Below are 18642 nucleotides of genomic sequence, written 5' to 3'. Positions count from 1 at the left end.
TCCAAGTTGGGGTGAAAACTTCCTACATTCCAGAAGTTCGATGGCATTGAGAAGGTGAATCACAGTAACTAACTCAACGCAAGGAGTGCAAACACTTCAAGTGCTTCAGAAGTGTGAGCAAAGAGCAGGCGAATGCTAGTAACCAGCTGGATGCATGGAGTACAACCTCGAGGAGGCGGGCAAAGTCAAGTAACCTTTGCCTTCTCAACTCTTAAGAGAATGGGCGAAACCGAGTACCCCAATTCTCTTATCTATCCAGTAGAGGAGCTTTGCAAGTTCAAAGACCCTTCGAAGATAATGGAAGACAATAGTTGCCAAATCCTCACCAACGGTGATCAGTGCTACTGAGAGTAGATTGTCCGCTTCATTTCCCAACGAAATGCCAATCGAAAGAGGAAGTGATGCGAACCTACTTGGATGTGGCAACTAAGTGAAAGAAGAGTCAATGAGCAAATTTTGTGGAGGAAGGACCAAAAACTTCAGAAGTTCGCGAGACGATGCTCGTTAAAGCTCCAACAAGCATCCAACCAATTCAAGTAGCATGAGAAATTCGAGAGACTAGCGCAGTAAGGATGGTCTTTTCCTTCATCTGGGGGATCCGCAGGAATCAACAAGGATCAACACAACTCAACCAACCCCACACCAGAGTCAGAGTCATTGGTGAGTTGAAGCAGCATGGCGGATCAAAGGTTCGACTACTCAAAAACAGCAGCGGAGAGCAGCTAGGAGCCAAGAGGCGCATTGTAGCTGGAGCAGAAGATTGAAGACTCAACAAAGGCGAGGAGTTACAGTGTCGACAAAGGCTTCAACGAGGACGTCGAAGGTATAAGTGGGGGAGAATGTCACAGACAAACTTCGAAACAGGATGTTTGATGTAATGCTTATGTATGTCCGTGTCTTTTGGCATGTTCATGCCTTGTACAGCATGTAGAGGGGCGGCCGAAGGCATAATAGTCCCATTTTAGTTGGGTTGGTGGCCACTTTAGGCTTGTAAATAAAGGTTGTGTCATGTGGACACATGCGAGAGATTTTCGGTCTGTAATGGACCATTTTACCCCTTTGTTGTGCCACTGTTTAGAGCTTGTAAAGTCTGTTTGTAATTTGCATTGTCTATGAAGTGTTTTTCGGAGATGTTTGCTTGTGGATCCCGATTGAGGCGTTCTCTCTAGCCCGTTCTCTCTTTTGTTGGTCCTAAGGGACAATGGGAGGCTTCGGGGAGGCTGACCTTTGCGGACGGACACGCAAGGGTGCCGCACGACTTAGCAAAACCAACTAAGTCCGTGACAGTACGCCTCCTTTATATATATATATATATATATATATATATATATATATATATATATATATATATATATATATATATATATATATATATGCCTTGGCATGTTGCTTGGTATTCCTGTATCATACCATACCAAGCAAAGCTCGATACATTGGTACGGTACGAAATTTCAATCCTTAGTTTTAATCACTATCACAAGCATGTCTTCTATGTGTTGTCAAATGACTAACAGTACAATTGTATGTTCCATTACATGATTAAAATCATTTGCAACTGATATAAAATATTTTCAGCAAGATACCCCTAGTCCTTTTTCTATGACCAGTAATACAACACAGAAACTCTTTTCCCCCGTAATCAACACTAGCAGATTGCTAGTGACTGGGGATAAAATAAGCAATATATATCTTTGATTAGATAAATAGCTCAGTTCGTATATGATTTATCAAGTCTCTTTTCTTATTGCACTTGGTCTTGTTTCTATTTACTAGGGGCTCTCTAGATAAACTACTGTGGTATTTGTGGACCGATCATATATTGGAAAAATAGAAGTTTTCTGTTGATCAAATTATTGCACCTGATAGATCCTGTCAAATATATGCATAGGGAGATCATGGGGAGTGTAATTTGTGAGGATGTTGGGTTTTGTTTCTCTTCGCTATTTTTGTTTGAAATATTGGAAGTTACTCAGATTTGACTCTGTTTCATGCTTCTTTGTAATCTGTGTATGGTTTTGTAAATTTGTGGTTGCTGAAGCTCTATGCAGAGAGATGAGGGGTTTGGAGTTAAACCCTAGGATTATATCCAGTTTGTAGGTAGTTTCCATTAATCCTAATTTCTCAGTTTGGTAGTGGCTTTGAATCAGGTTTGAGCTCATGTAAGATGATCACTGTGCCTTGAAATGCTTGGAAATCATGTGAGCTCATGCTGTGGAATGTCGAGTGCAGGAGATGATGGGACATGCTTCCGCTGATGGCAAGGAATTGCTGATGAGCTTATCAGGCCTCGGAGCTCAAAGTTCATTGTCGCAGGTAGTGGTTGAGTGGAGGTATGTTAAGCTCTAAGCTTCTTTTAAGTTTCATTATTTATGGAAGTGATTTTGATACACAACAGCACATCTGGATGTGAACTTTAAGTGTACTTCATGTTCAATTATTGTTGACTGTGGATGTGAACAAGTTCAGATTTCTGAGATGTAAGTTACAATTGACATAAGAAAATTACATGCACCATAACAAGATGATGACTATGTATTACTAGGATGTAACAGAAGCACCCATTGTTCTGCACACTGATTACAGGATCTCAACAATGTCTGGTGATATGCATCCAGGGAACTTTCCTGAGAGCAATCTTTTCTTTTGATTCAGTGAGTGCTGATGAAGTTGTCATTCTCCCAATTTTTGCTGATGATTCGCCTTTTATTCCAGGTAATAAACATACAAATTTCAACTCTCATCTCGAAGCCCCATTTTCTGGACTTGGGAAATTTTTTTTACAATTGCAATGCTCTGGAATCAGGACAAGCTTTGAAGTACCTGCATATTTCCCTCAAATGCAAGTGAACTTGTTGATGTGTTCTTCCTTTTCTAAATAAACACAACAAATGATGCACTAGATCAGGCCAAATCGAGATAAACTCTATTAACAACAACGTTGAATGAATGCTATTATGATGGAAACTTATTTTGAGATGTTGGTTGTTCTGCTTCTTCGTCTTTTCACTTCTCGGGATTAACCAAAAGCTACAAACCAAATTATTCTAAACATCTCTGGATATTTGCAATGGGTCATGATATGATTTGTTCTATATGCGTTGGCAAACATAACAATGTACTACTTACATGGCCCGAATCAAACTTCCTCTGCTGTCTTCATTTCTGGAACAATATCTGAAGAGAAAAAAAGCAATCAAGACCAACGAAATCTTCTAGAAGAGCAGGAAGCAGGTGCTAACTAGATACTTATATTCTGAATCTGTTCTGACCCATTGACCCCCATTCTCTCTTCTATGCATCTCGTCCTTGAAGCATGTTCTCTTTCAGATTGCTCTCTATGCACTTTTTTGCCTGTGTTGGAGCTGAATGCTGAGGAGATACTTTCTTCTTAAGTATAGCCTTGAAAAATTATGGTAGAATCAAATAAAATAGAACTATTTCTCAGATTTTGAACTTTAAGTGTATTTTCTATCATGTTTTTGTATGCTCTGAAGTGTAATACTTTCTCCATTCTTGATTCAGGTACCAGATCATTCAATTTAGGAGTGGGTGCAAAGCCACTCGAGCAGACAAACATTTGAGGAGAAATGAGATCGACTTCTGCTTGATCATATCACAATTATCCGAGAACAAATCTTCTTGAGGAGAAATGAGATTGACTTCTGCTTGATCATATCACAATTATCTGAGAACAAGTGTTTCACCCTGCTTAAGATGATCTTCATATTCAGTGACAATTCAGCCTTTTCCCACTTAGTCTGAATCATCCAAGCCAGAAGGGTGATTAAGGAATCCGATGTCGTGTTTAGTCCTCGATGCCAATAACTTAAATAGCTCCTGCAGCTTGATCACCTCTTCAGGTGTGAAGCCCATCAGATTTTGCAAGGAACAAATGTTCTTTGATGAATCACTACTCTGTTCACCTTCCTTCGGTTCGTCGTTACTGTTTGTCCCGATTGCAAGTAATATTTGAAGTGAGTCACTGTTTTCTTTGTGAAGTTTAGGAGAACTGGTATCTGAAGGAGGACAAAAGAATAAATAAATAATCGACACATATTAATTAGATTAGAAACAAAAAGGAGAGGAAAAAAGGGTTTGGACTGTGTCAAGTTATCAAACGATTCACACTATAAATTAGTAGAGTCTATACAAGTCCATGGTCCTTTGAAATGTGAGTTTCATCTAGTTCTATGATTTGCATTCCATGGCTGGGAGGACTACAATTGCATTTCATATTCATTGTACCTTGGAAGTTTCCATGTGAGTTATGTCTGGTTCTATGATTTGCATTCCATGGCTGGGCGGATTACACTTGCATTACATATTCATTTTGCCTTGGAAGTTTCCATCTCAGTTATCCATTTAATTATGATGATAAATTTTGTTATATCTTTTTTATCAGAACATTCATGTCTTATAGATTAATCCTATCCAATATAACAGAGTGAAATGTGTAAAGCTCAATGAAGTTTTCTCTTGTTTTTCTTACTAGTCATAGTGCCCTGCAAGCCAATCACGGATTTATGCAATGAGTGACGATACGTGTGACTTGACACGCAATCTTTTTATTTATTATTATTATTTAATATTTTATCATTTTATATTATTTATCGCTTTAATATATTGTGATGCCCATGGATTTATGCAATGAGAATCGGATCGTGATGAGATCACGAAAATAAGACCAATTCGTATTTAAACATAAATCATAACTAATCTTGGTCATAGATTACTCGAGAGGAATATCGAGATAATCGGATAGATTGGTGTGCTGTATATCTATCCATATAATAAATGCAGTTGGTCTCATAGTTGCTTATGTGGGGACACTAGGGATACGGTACAAGTGCTCATTAGAGGAATGGGTTCACTGATTGATCCGCTTAAAGGAGTTCTGACAGATGTGATTCACGACCAGCTCGATATTGATCCTAGAGGGTTACACACATATAGTAGACATTACGATGAGTAGAGGTTCAGAAATGAGATATCCGTCGGAGCCCTCTATCTTATTTGATATTTAATAAGCCCATGAATCATTGAATCCTATGTATGAGATCCAATAAGAGCCAATGAGAGATTATTGGATAAAAATTCACTAATCTAAGAGGCTTAGGTAGTTGGATGTATATCCAATACCTAATGGGGCAGGATCCATTAGGGTTAAGTTGGTAGGAGACCTCTATAAATAAGAGGGAACCAATGGTTCAAAGGTTAGAGTTTCTCTTGGTTGTCACCTCCTATTCTCCTCTCCCCCTCTCCTCCTCAGATAGTAAGCTTGGTGTTTTGAGGAGCATCATCACAGCCCTACTGTGTGGATCACTACTATAAAGGGGGACACTTGACCTCCTTCACCCTCTCCTACAGATCTATAGGGATTCAGGGATATACGATCTCCCTAAATAACATAATATTTCATATATGCAGTTTTAAGTTTCGTAGATTTCGCGCACCAATCTTCGCACGATGACAAACACATCGATGGGAAATTTGGAGATTTTATTTTTATGTTCTTCCGCTACGCATGTAATGTCGCCCCTCATATTTCCCTACAATGGTATCAGAGTCAGGTTATTCGTGCGAAAGATTAGTTTTGAATTATATGTGATGTATGATGTAGACGAATGATCATGGATCGTGTGATGTGTGTGTGTATTTGTGATTATTATTATTGGGGCTTTTGAGCCTCCATTTTATTTCTCATTTATTGTTGGGCCTGAGTGCTTATAATTAAGTTGTAATCACACGAGGAGGCATAGTAAGAGCGTGAAAGCGATAGCAGGACCCACGAGACGGACGATCGTGATGCATGGAGATGTGTCGAGATGCCGACAGAATTGACGAGGATGAGATGAATAATCACAGGGCATAGAGATGCGCCACTACACACATAGATCTTGATGTGAGTGATTAGACCCACTAACTTGGGCCTGATCACAATAGTTTCGCTTGGCTTCATACGAAACAATTCAAAATCATGTATCAAAAGATTAATTTTTGAATCTTTAACTCTACTAGTGCCTTCGTGTGTGATTTCAAGAGTGTGCCAAATGTCATGCGCAGTTTGACAAATAGAAACACGATTAAATTCATTTTTGTCTAAGGCGTAAAACAAAGCATTCATAACTTTGGCATTCAAAGAGAAAGTCCTCTTCTCCAATTCATTCATTCGTTCATTGGAAGAGAAGACTTTTGAAATCCATTTTTAATGATATTCTATAAATCGAGGTTCAATGAAAGCAAGGAAACTCTTATCCGAGTTTTCTAATAAGTGTAGTCCGTCCCATTAAATATAGGAGGATGAATGATAAAGTGGCCCTCATAAAAGCCGAAAAGAGACATTTCTCTTGGGTGTTAAACCAAATGAGAATAAACATGGCTCTAATACCAACTGTTAGGACCAAGTTGGCATTAAGAGAGGATGAGGGGGGGGGGGAGGGCGGGCGGGTGGGTGAATTAGTGCTTACGTAAAAATTACGTCGATTCCGAAATCTTCGTATAAGAAAACCGTATCAAGGAGTGTTTAACTTTGAAAATGTTCGTAAGAGTGTGCAGCTAAAGCAATAAGGAAATAAAGTAGTTTCTAATAAAGGTAAATAGTAAAACAAAAATGCAAACTAATTTATAGTGGTTCGATCATCGTGATCTACGTCCACTCCCGATTCCTCCTCCATTGAGGCCACCGACATCCACTATCGGTCTTCCTTCAATGGATGAAGACTAAGTACCCTCTTACAACACTTTCTCCTTTTCATAGGTTTAGGAGATAACCTTTACATGTCACTCTTTTATAAGTAGTCCCTTACACACCTTCTTTAGGACTAACTCTAAGCACTAGGAAGAGGGAACTGAAAGTTTTGGCAGAGTTTACTCAGTTTTTTCCTCAAGATCATCAACTAAAAATCAAAGAGGGAGACATTCCTAAGACTGCTTTAGTGATGCCTTTTGGTCTAACAAATGCATTAGTTATTTTTATGAACTTAATGAACAAGACATTCAGGGAGTATTTAGACAAATTTATAATAGTTTTTATTGATAACATTTTGATATATTCGCACTCTGGAGAAACATGCCAAACATTTAAGAATAACTTTGAGTATCTTAAAGGAAAAATAATTATATGTAAAGTTTAGGAAGTGCGAATTTTGGTTAGAGAAGATAGCTTTCCTTAGTATAACATAATGTACTAAAGGAAAGAATCTCAGTGGATCTATTTAAGGAAGAATTAGTTAGCAATTGACCTGGATTAACTAATGTAATTAAAGTAAGAAGCTTATTTGGGATGACATGTTACTATATATGTTATGTGGATAGATTCTCTAAGTTAGTATCACTTCTCACCCAATTGTTAATAAAGAATATTAAATTTGAATGGATTGAGATTTGTCAAAATAGTTTCCAAGGACTAAAAAGGAGATTGACTTCATCTCCAAATTCTTGTGGTACCATTTAGGTTAAAATGATTTATGGTGTATAGTGATGTATCCAAAAATGGCCTAGGGTGTGTTTTGATATAAAATGGCAGAGTTATAGCTTATGCCTTAAGACAGTTAAAACCTTACGAGAAAAACCACCCAACCCATGATTTAGAACTAGTAGTAGTGTATTTGCCTTAAAAATTTGATGACATTATCTTTATGGAGAAAAATATGAAATATACACTTATCATAAGAGTTTGAAATATCTCTTTACCAAAAATGATCTGAATATGAGGTAGAGGAGATAATTGGAACTAGCAAAAGATTATGATTTTATGATCAATTACCATCTTAGAAAAGTAAATGTAGCTGTTGATATATTGAGTAGAAAGTTGGTTGATTTAGTTGCTTTATCAATGATTCCCAAACCTCTTTATATTGAAATCTAAAATTTTTAATCAAAATGATCCTTAAAAGTTTAATTGGGAGATTAGCGGTGCTATCACTATAGCCAACCCTTTTGTAAATAATTAAAGAGTTATAGGTTAATGACCCTTATTTGAATCGATTAAAGATACTGAAGGGGTAATTCGATTACAAGATAGATTATGTGTACTAGATGAGCATGGCCTAATGCAACAAATTTTAATAAAGGCACACTTATCTCTATACTTGATGCATCCTAAAACAATCAATATGTATAAGGATCTAAAAGAGCACTATTGGGAGTCAGGAATAAAGAGAGATGTGATCTAATTTGTTGAGGTGTGTCTTACATGTCAACAAATTAAAGTCGAACATCTAGGCTAGCAAGTAACTTAAGACCATTGCGAATACCCAGTGGAAATGGGAAGAGGGCATCATGGATTTATCTAAGACCAGCCAGGGATATTATGGAATTTAAGTCATTGTGGATAGATTGATAAAGATAGCTCACTTCCTACCTATTAGTGGTAACTATTCCATAGATCAATATGTTCAATTATATATCGACGAGATAATTAGACTCCATGATGTATCAGTGTCTATTGTGTCAGATAGAAACTCTAGATTCATGTAAGGATTTTGGAAGAGTCTACATAAGGCACTAGGGACAAAATTAGCATTCAATACTGTTTTTCATCCACAAATAGATGGTTAAAAAGAAAGAATCATTCAAATATTGGAGGATATGCTAAGAGCTTGTATCGTGGACTTTAAGGGGTCATAGAGTAAATATTTATCTTTAGTTGAATTTGCCTATAATAACAATTACCAAGCAACCATTAGAATGACACCATTTGAAGCATTATATGGTGGAAAGTACAGATCACCTGTTCATTGGGATGAAATGGGTGAAAAATAAAAATAAAAAATATTTAGAGCCAGATTTGGTGAGAAAAACAACAAACGTAGTAAAAAAGATATACCAAAGGATGATGGTAGCACAAAGTAGACAGAAAATTGATGTCGATAACATGAGGAGACCTTTGAAATTTGAGATAAGCGATAAAGTATTTTTAAAGGTGGCACCAATGAAAGGAGTCATGAGGTTTGGGAAGAAAGATAAGTTAAGTACTCGATATATAGGACCATATGAAATTCTAGACAAAATTGAAGATGTGGCCTATCGACTAGCCTTATCACCTACATTAGCAAAGGTGCATAATGCCATGTATCAATACTGAGGAAATACATTTAAGATCCTTCTCATGTTTTGGAAGAACAACCAATAGAATTTGATAAAAAATTAACATATGAGGGATGGGTTACATAGATTCTTGATAGAAAAAGAAAGAACATCGTAATAAGAAGATTGCTCTAATCAAAGTAATATGGAGGAATCAATCAATGGAGGAAGCAACTTAGGAAAGAGAAGAAGAGATACATGAGAAATATCTAGAGATATTTAGGTAAGAAATTTCGAGAATGAAATTTTTATTAAGAGGGGAGACTTGTAGTACTTGAGTCTTACATATATTGAATTTCAACTAGCACGCCAATAAAAGCACACAAGGAGGTGCGTCGGTAGAGGAGAAGAGAAAGAAAAGAAGAGGAAGAAGAGAAGGGGAAGAAGGAAGAGAAGGGCCTACAGGTGCATCAGTGGAGGAGAAGGGAAAGAGAGGAAGAAGAGAAGGGAAATGGAGAGAGAAAGAGGAAGAAGGAGTAGAGAGAAAGCATAGGAGGTATTGAATCTCGGATTTTGATGATGAAATCAATTAATGAGTTAATGATCTAATTTATGATTTGAGTAACGTAGGATTAGCTTCAATCAGGGAAGACAAATCGATTAAAGCAGTGGAATCAGATGTTGGGTTAGAGTGGAATATGTTAGGAGATTTGACGTTGAGCCGAAAGATCGGTCGATATATCGGTAGAAGGATTTCATGCCATGAGTTTAGGCATCGGGCTAGAAGGATCGGACAATGCGCCAAGGAAATCAGATATTACAGAGGTCAACATACTGATTGGACAATACACCATAAGAGAGGACGATACACCGAAAGGATTGGACGAAGCACCGAATGAACCAATAATATGTCATACAACATAGTATTCTATTTATAATCGATTGTGTCTAGATTGAAGTAGTCGTGATTGTAATTGAGTTAGTTTTGAGAGGAACCCTACTAACTCGATTAGTGCCCATTGGGATTGAGTTGGGACTGTTTTGAGCTAAGTGGAAGGCCCATTCAGTGACCCAAGGAGATCGAATGTTGCAGAGGTCAACATGCTGATTGGACAATACACCACAAGAGAGTACAATATGGTGAAAGGATTGGACGAAGCACCGGATAAACCAATGACATGCCGGACAATATAGTATTCTATTTGTAATCGATTGTGTCTATATTGAAGTAGTTGTGATTGTAATTGAGTTAGTTTTGGGAGGAACCCTACTAACTCAATTAGTACTGATTGGGTTTCAGTTGGGACTGTTTTGGGCTAAGTGGAAGGCCCATTCAGTGACCCAAGGTTATGTGGAACTACTTGTGAGCTATAAAAGTTAAGAGCACACTTTTTCAGACCGTTAGGCTATGGTACTAGGTACTACTGGACTGGGTGGTGGTACCGCTTAGTGTTAGTGTGTCAAGCGGTGGTACCGCGAGATTAAGCGATAGTACGACCTAGATACAGTCTCCTAGAATGTGTCAAGTGGTGGTACTACTAGACTGGGTGATGGTACCACCCAGTGTTAGTGTCGTAGGCAGTGGTACCATCAGGACTTGGGAAACTTAGGATGAGATATTTTTTGGCTCCATTTTTGAAGCCTTTTTGGGTCTATAAATATCCCAATTATTTCTGCTTAGAAGAGCATGAAATTGAGTAGAAAAGAGGAAAAATATATTTGAGAAAAAAGTATTATAATATCTCTAAAGTTAGTGAGTCTCTTCCTCCTAGAGTTATAAGATTTCTAAGGGATGAGTAAGGTCTAAAAGATAGAGGTGTAAATGTTCTCTCCTGAGCCCGTGAAAAGGAGAAAGAGTTATAAGGATGGTTGATCTTTGCCCATTGGAAAGAAGATCGGTAGTGGAAGTCGATGGCCTCGAGTGAAGAGGAATTGAGAGTGGAGGTAGGTCACGATGACCGAACCATTATAACTCTGGTTTGTATTTTTATTCTGCTTTTTATTATCATTGATATTGCTTTAATTGCTTATTGCACTTATTCTAAGTTAAGCACACCTTCAACATTTCTGATACGATTTTATTGAACGAAGTTTTCAAATCTATGTGATTTTATGAAAGCACTAATTCAACCCCCTCCCCCCATCTTAGTACTAATACGGTCCTAACAGTTGGTATCAAAGCCACATTTCTCTCCATTAGTTTAACACCTAAGAGAGATAACTTTTTTTGGCTTTCAAGAGGGTCATTCTATCATTCGTCCTCCTATGCTTAATGGGACGAACTATACATATTGGAAAACATAAATGAGAGTTTTTTTTGCTTTCTTTGAACTTTGATTTATAGAATATTATCGAATATGGTTTTCAACAACCCTCAAAACCTATGAATGAATGGAATGATTTTGAGAAAAATTATTTTCATTAAATACAAAAACTATGAATACTTTGGTTTGTGCTTTAGATAAAAATTAATTTAATCGTGCCTCTATATGTGAAACTGCATATGAGATTTGGCACACACTAGAAGTAACTTATGAAGGCACAAATAGAGTAAAAGAGTCTAAAATAAATCTTTTGATGCATGATTTTAAATTGTTTCGAATAAATCCAAGCAAAACTATTATTGACATGTACACTTGTTTTATAGATGTCATCAATAGTTTAAAAGCTCTTGGCAAATATTTTCTGAATCTTGAACTTGTTAATATAGTTTTACGATCTCTTTCTAAAAATTGAGATTTAAAAGTAGTAATTGCAATACAAGAGGCAAGGACTTAAACAATTTTTCATTGAAAGAAATCATCAGTTCATTAATGACATATGAAATGACTTATATGGCATAAGATGAATTTGAGAATAATCTTCCAAAGAATAAAAAGAATTTGACACTTAGAACAAAAAAAGACCACTCGAGCGAAAGCTCAAGTGATGATGACTTTGAACTCCTCATAAGTAAATTTAAAAGGTTCATAAAACAATAATCAAAAAATAAAAATAAACTTAAAAAGAAGAACCTACTAAAGAAAAAAAAATAATTCAAGATGGCTTGGGACGAATCGAGTACATCTGAAGATGAGGAGCAAATCAATAAAGACAAAGTGGCAAACTATGCCTTAATGACTTTCGACGATTAGTTAAATGACTCAATCATTAGTTGTTTGATGATTTTAATTAGTTAGTAGGAAATATAAAATGTTAAAAAAAGGGGGGATCATGCTTCTTTTTCTAGTGATTTTGAAAAATTAAAAATTTGATCATGACAATTGCTTGTTAATACTATGCAAGAAGTAATAATGTGTATCTTGATGATTTTCATATTGATTTTCTTTTTCAAACAATGATGTAATGCTTTTGTATGAAAGACTAGGGCATCACACAAATTGAAACTAAAAAGGGAATGCATTTTTTTTTAAATTTCTCTATCCTATCAAGTTTTCAATAAAAGATTAAAAAATCTATTTATGTCATTTTGAATTTCTTGAAAGTGATTTTGATGATTTGAATTTGAATAAGTTTTATCCAAATCTTATACTTGATTCTTGAAATTTTTTTATGAATCATGATCTTGATAACTTGAGATTTCTTATGCATGAATCAAGTTCTCTTGTGTTTCCTTATCATGATCTTTATTATTTGATATTTGATACTTGGGATTTTTTTGTGAATCAAGATCTCTTATTTGATCTCCTATGTTCCGTTTTGCTATTTACTAAAGATAATATCTTTTTTGAAATTCATGACTTGAGATTTTCATTACTATTCGGTCTCCTATGAATTTTTTTATTTAAAAAAGATCAAAATGAATCATGTCTTTTGGTATTCACATGATCTTTCATTTTATATTTTTCTTGACATTATTTTCATTATGTATAATTTTCTTGTATTTATAATTTGTATATCTCATGAAATGATTGAATCATTGACGTAAAAAAAAAAAAACACTATTGTATTCTTCCCTTCTCTTTGACAATAACAAAGGCGGAGAAATTCTTGCTAGCTTACACATTTTACAAAGAAAAGAAAAATTGCTAGCTTGCACATTTCAATAAGATGCAAAAACATGCTATCTTGCACATCTCAAAAGAAGCAATAATTTTACTAACTTTCATATGTGAAAAACTTGCAAGCATGCATGTTTAAAACAAGCTACCTTACTAGCTTGCATATTTCAAAAATTTACTAGTTGCACTTTTCTTATTTTTGTTGATGACAAAGGGGGAGATTATAATGATGATATAAAATTATGCAGAAAATACTCATGATATTATGATAATGCATACAATGAGAGGTTATGATGATGATCATGCATAGTGTACATTGAGGTTTTGAAATTTTGATTATGCATGAAATACTCATGATTTTAAGATGCATGCAATGATGTGATTAATTGATTTTTTCAATATTTATGATGGATGCAATGATAAAATAGTCATGATTTTCTGAATTTAAAGTTTCTATCAATATGACATATTGATTGGGGGAGTTTAGTTTAAACTCCGTCATTAATTGTTTGTCATCATAAAAAAAGGGAGAGATTGTTGAATCTCATATTTTAATGATAAAATTAATTAATGAGTTAAAGTAGTAGAATCAGATATTGGGTTGGAGTGGAACATGTCAGGAAATTGGACGTTGAGCCGAAAGATCAATCGACATACCGGTAGAAGGACTTCATGCCATGAGTTCGGGCATCGGGTCAGAAGGATCAGACATTGTGCTAAGGAGATCGGATGTTGTGAAGGTCAACATGCCGATTAGGCAATATGCCACAAGAGAGGAAGATACATCAAAAGGATTGGATGAAGCGTTGGATGAACCTATGACATGCCGGATAACAAAATATTCTGTTTGTAATTGATTGTGTCTAGATTAAAGTAGTCATGATTGTGATTGAGTGAGTTTTGGAGGAACCCTACTAACTCAATTAGGGGCCCATTGTGTCTAAGTCGGGACTGTTTTGGGCTAAGTGTAAGGCTCATTCAGTGACCCAAGGTTAGGTGGAATCGCCTATGAGCTAAAAAAGTCAAAAACACACTTTTCCAGGCTGTCAGGTGGTGGTACCGCCAGACTGGCCAGTGGTACAAACCAATGTCAGTGTGTCAAATGGAGGTACTGCTCATACACAATCTCCTAGATTATGTTAGGTGGTGGTACCGCCTAGCACAGGCAGTGGTACCGTCAGGACTCGGGAAACTTGGGATGAGACCTTTTTTTGGCTCTATTTTTGAAGTCATTTGGGGTCTATAAATACCCAAGTTTTTTATTCTTGGAAGAGCAAGAAATTGAGTAGAAAATGAGAAAAATATACTTGAGAAAAAAGTGTTATAATCTCTCTAAAGTTAGTGAGTCTCTTCCTCCTAGAGTTAGTGTTAGGATCAAGAGCCGCACTAAGAGGGGGGTGAATTAGTGCAGTGGATAAAAATCACATCGATTCGAAAATCTTCATATGATGAAAAAACCGTTTCGGAAAGATGTTAACTTGAAAGTGTATTTGTAAGGTAGAATTCAATTTACAATTAAAGTAAAGAGCAAAATAGAAATATAAACTAGATTTTTATAGTGGTTCAGTCATCGTGACCTACATCCACTCCTGATTCCTCTTCCGTCGAGGCTATCAGCTTACACTACCGATCTTTTTTCAACGGGCGAAGATCAACTATCCTTTTACAACTCAATTCTCCTTTTGATAGGTTTAGGAGAGAACCTTTAACCCCCCCCCACTACCTCCTCTGATGGTACGATCGCCCAATCTGATGGTAGCATCCACTCCCTTTTACATCAGGCAGTACCACCGCCCAATTTGATGGTACCATCACCCAATCTGGTGGTACCACCATTTGACAGTCTCGGAGACTGAGTCTAGGTGGTACCACCACCTGACATAGTCTCAGAGATTGTGCCATTGACGGTTCCACCTGTTGGGTCACTATTTGGGCTTTTCACTTGGCCCAAAACAACATAAACTCAGGCACAATTAGCCCCTAATTGACTTGGCCCAATTCCATCCTAATTACGCCTAAAACCTACTTCGATCTAGACAATTATTACAAAGCTAATCAAATATTGTTTGGTATGTCATTGGTTCATCGATGTTTCATTCGATTCTTTGGCGCATCGTCATCTCTTGTGGCTTATTGTCTAATCGACCAGTTGACCTCTGCAACTCCGATTTCCTTGGTGCAATTTTCGCTCTTCTTGACTTGATGTCGGAACTCATGGCCTGAAGCCTTATGTCGATACGTCGACTGATCCTCCGGCTCAACGTCCAATCTTCTGACATGTTCTACTCTAACCCAACATGATTCTTCCTGCTTTAATTGTCTCTCCCTGATCGAAGCTTCCTACATCACTCAAAACGTAAATCAGATCATAAACACTATCAATTGGTTTCATCATCAAAATATGAGATTTAACAATCTCCCTCTTTTTGATGATGATAACCAATTGATGACGGAGTTAACCTTAACTCCCCCTATCAATATGCCATATTGATAGAACTCTTGAATTCAAATTGAATTCAAGTCAAGGTAAATTTAATTATGAAATCATTATGAGTCCAAGCAACATGTCATCATAAAATCATGCATAATCCAAATTTCAATACATCATTCTATGCATGATTGTCATCATAACTTCTCCTTTATCATCAATAAAAAGGAGAAGTGCAATTATCAAGTTTTTGAGATATACAAGTTTTACAACATACAAGCTAGCAAATTTTTCATCACTTTACAACATGCATAATCACCAAATCATCATTAATTTTAAAGATGTGCAGGATTATAAATTTTACAAGTTTGCACTTTTGCACTTTTGCTTCTTAAGATAGGCAAGCTAGTAATTTTTGGTAATGTTCAAAATAGCAAGTTCTTTCTTCTCTTTTGAGAAGTGTAATTTTTGTTTCCTTTGTAAAGTGCAAGCTAGCAAAATTTTACATCATTTTACAACATGCAAGCTAGCAATTTGGCAAGTGTTACTTCTCTTTGAAATATGAAGGCTAGCAAGTTTGTTGAAAAAGAATGCAAGATAGCAAGCTAGCAAGATAGCAATGCATCCTTTTAGAATATGCAAGCTAGCAAATTTTACTCCCTATTTGTCATTGTCAAAAAGAAAGGAAGAATACCATTTTGTAATTCTTTTTCCCTTTACAACAATTTTCAAAGCATGACAAAGATAAATAATAAATTTACATCAATATTCCAATCATTTTTCTAATCATAAAAAAATGAAAGATCAAGTCATGATTTTTGACATATCTCTTTTTTTGTATATAGAGGGAATGATAGGGAAATGATCTTGATTCAAAAAGAAGATTTAAGTCTACAAATAGAGAAATCAAGATCATGATCCAAAAAATGTATAAGAAGAATTTATGCATTTGGGAGATCTAATATGTCTAAGTTTATCATTCAAGCTAGCAAATTTAGTTCTCTTGAGATGCTAGTTATTTTCTTTCCCCCTTTTATCATTGTAAACAAGAAAGAAGAAGGAAAGAACATAATGGTGTAAATGTTCAAGTCATCACAAAAAATATTAATTTGGTGATGAGATATACAATTTATGAATATAAAGGAATATTATTAATAAATCATGACATGAAAGATATTAATATCAAATCACGAATGCCACAAGACATTATTTATTTCAACAAATCTCTTCTTTTATAAATAGTAAAAAGAAACATAGGAGATCAAATGATATAATATCTTGATTCATGCATAAGAAATCTTAAGTTATAAATCTCAAAAAATCAAGATAAAGCTCATTCATATTCAAACCGTCAAATCAAAATCAATTTCAAGAGATTCATAAAAAAAAACATAGATAGATTCATTAATCTCTTCATTTTTTTTTCATCAATGATTCAATAATATTATGAGATATACAAATCATAATTACAAAGGAGTCATATAAAATCACGATACGAAGGATATTAATATGAAAGATCAATTCGTAAATGATTTATCTTAACAAATCTCCTTTTTAGTAAATAAAGAATAGAATAATAGGAGATAAAATAAGATATATTGATTCAAATAAATCTCAAATTATTAATGTCAAGAATCAAGATTTGTTTGGATAAATCTTCTCTTAGACAAGTAAATCATACGTGAATCAAGAAAAAATATTTCATATAAAATACATCTCAACTCACAAACATCGATAAATGATTCGATTGGATATATCATCTCATCATTAAAATAAATCATATGAAAAGGAATCCAAAATCATCATCAAAATCACTTTTTGGAAAATTCAATGAAATCAACATAGATTAATTCCTATAAGATTAAAGATAGCTCAAGTTTTTTTAGTCCTAAATTTTGTGATTGATTTCATGCAAGCATGTCTTTGTTTTTTTTATGCAAATCAAAAAAATGTATCATCGTTTAAATATGAAAAAGTAACTTTCATTACGACAAAGATCAATAAGCCATAAATCATAAAAATCATCATGCATAATTTTGAAATATAAACTAATTAAGCATTATTTCATTGAACATAAGGAATCTTCAATCAAAAAGTAATACAAAAATCATTAAGAAGCACATTATTGCTTCTTAAAACGTATAAGAAATTAATCTTATTTGATGTGCAAGTATTAACTACAAAACATGCAATTATCAAGATCAATATATATATATATATATATATATATATATATATATATATATATATATATATATATATATATATATATATATATATATATATATAACTAATCCTGAAAAGCACTAAGTCATTTTATGGTAAGGAAAAAGAGATTCGATTGAGTTACTTGTTGATGAAAGTCATTAAGGCGTAGTTCGCCACCTCGCCTTTGTTGGTTTGTTCTTCATCTTCGGATGAACTTGATTCGTCCCAAGCCACCTTGAATGTTTTCTTCTTCTTTTGTAGCTTCTTCTTTTTAAGTTTATTTTTACTTATTGATTCTTGTTTTAAGAACATTTTAAGCTTTATTGTGGGAAGTTCAAGGTCATCATCATCATCACTTTGAGTCATCACTCAAGTGGTATTCTATTGTTCGAAGTGCCAAATCTTTCATATTCTTTGGAAGGTAGTTCTCATATTTATCATGTTCAACACAAGTCATTTCATAGGTCATCAAGGACCCAATAAGTTCTTCAATCGAAAAATGGTTCAAGTCCTTTGATTCTCATATTGTCATTACTTTCGAATCCCAATTTATTGAAAGAGATCGTAAAACTTTATTAACAAGTTCAAGATTCAAAAACCTTTTACCAAGTGCTTTAAAACCATTAACGATATCTGTAAAATAGGTATACATGTCTTCAATGGTTTCGCTTGGTTTTATATGAAACAATTCAAAATCACACATCAAAAGATTAATCTTCGAATCTTTAACTCTACTAGTGCCTTCGTGAGTGATTTCGAGTGTGTGCCAAATATCGAAAGCCATTTCACAAATAGACACTCGATTGAACTCATTTTTATCCAAAGCATAAAATAAAGCATTCATAGCTTTGGCGTTCAAAGAGAAAATCTTCTTCTCTAAATCATTCCAATCGTTCATTGGAAGAAAAGATTTTTGAAATCCATTTATGATAATATTCCATAAATTTAAATCAATAGAAAGCAAGAAAACTCTCATTC

The 18642-nt window shown here is 34.9% G+C and overlaps 1 long non-coding RNA gene across 1 annotated transcript; it reads left to right on the top strand.

Annotated features, from left to right (window-relative positions):
* Positions 1 to 1422: 1422 nt before the first annotated feature.
* On the top strand, positions 1423 to 4298 carry LOC135651516 (uncharacterized). Its single transcript, XR_010501858.1, has 3 exons — positions 1423 to 2330; positions 2584 to 2712; positions 3523 to 4298. It is a non-coding gene; the product is annotated as an uncharacterized LOC135651516 (long non-coding RNA).
* Positions 4299 to 18642: the final 14344 nt, after the last annotated feature.

Source organism: Musa acuminata, chromosome BXJ3-10 (genome assembly GCF_036884655.1).
Source record: "Musa acuminata AAA Group cultivar baxijiao chromosome BXJ3-10, Cavendish_Baxijiao_AAA, whole genome shotgun sequence".
Lineage (NCBI taxonomy): Eukaryota > Viridiplantae > Streptophyta > Magnoliopsida > Zingiberales > Musaceae > Musa > Musa acuminata.
Note: the sequence above shows the minus strand (reverse complement) of the source record. Positions and strands in the feature narration are given on the sequence as shown.